Genomic DNA, 569 nt, shown 5'->3' on the forward strand with positions numbered 1-569 from the left:
ATTATGGGCTACTGGACTCTTTTAGAATATTTTGCTGAGTTTACACACCTATAATATTCAAATAATGGAACTTAACAAAAAAAGGGTATACAGACTATTGTATCTGTTTATTCAAAGTGGTTTTGATAGATGTATAGTTACATTCTTTTAATGAATAGAATGATTCTTGTACAGCAATTAACCACTAGGAAGAATGTATGCAGTGTGTTAATTATTGAAACTGTCCTACCAAAAAAAAAAAAGATCTCCTATTACAGCTTCATGGCAAATTAGCCATTTTAGCAAATTTACCTTTTAAATTGGCAGTGTAGAAAAAGGAATGCCTCTGCGCAGTTGGTAAGAATATAGATGGGTGAGACCACTGTGAAAATCAGTGTGGAGATTCCTCAAAAAAGTAGGTCTAGAGGTTCCATTGGATCCAGCTATTCCTTTTCTTGGTGTATTCCCAAAAGCATCATATCCATGTTTATAGTAGCATAGTTTATATTAACTAAATCTTGGAAATAACCCAAATGCCCATCAATCAATTAATGGATTAAAATGATGGTGTACTACTGAGCCATAAAGAA

At 32.9% G+C, this 569-nt stretch overlaps 1 protein-coding gene across 2 annotated transcripts in view; it reads left to right on the forward strand.

Moving 5' to 3' along the window:
- The window catches only part of Apoo (apolipoprotein O), a 92779-nt gene that overhangs the window by 56632 nt on the left and 35578 nt on the right, over nucleotides 1-569 (forward strand). The window lies entirely within an intron of this gene.

The sequence above is a fragment of the Octodon degus genome, unplaced genomic scaffold, assembly GCF_000260255.1.
Source record: "Octodon degus isolate 3935 unplaced genomic scaffold, OctDeg1.0 scaffold00041, whole genome shotgun sequence".
Lineage (NCBI taxonomy): Eukaryota > Metazoa > Chordata > Mammalia > Rodentia > Octodontidae > Octodon > Octodon degus.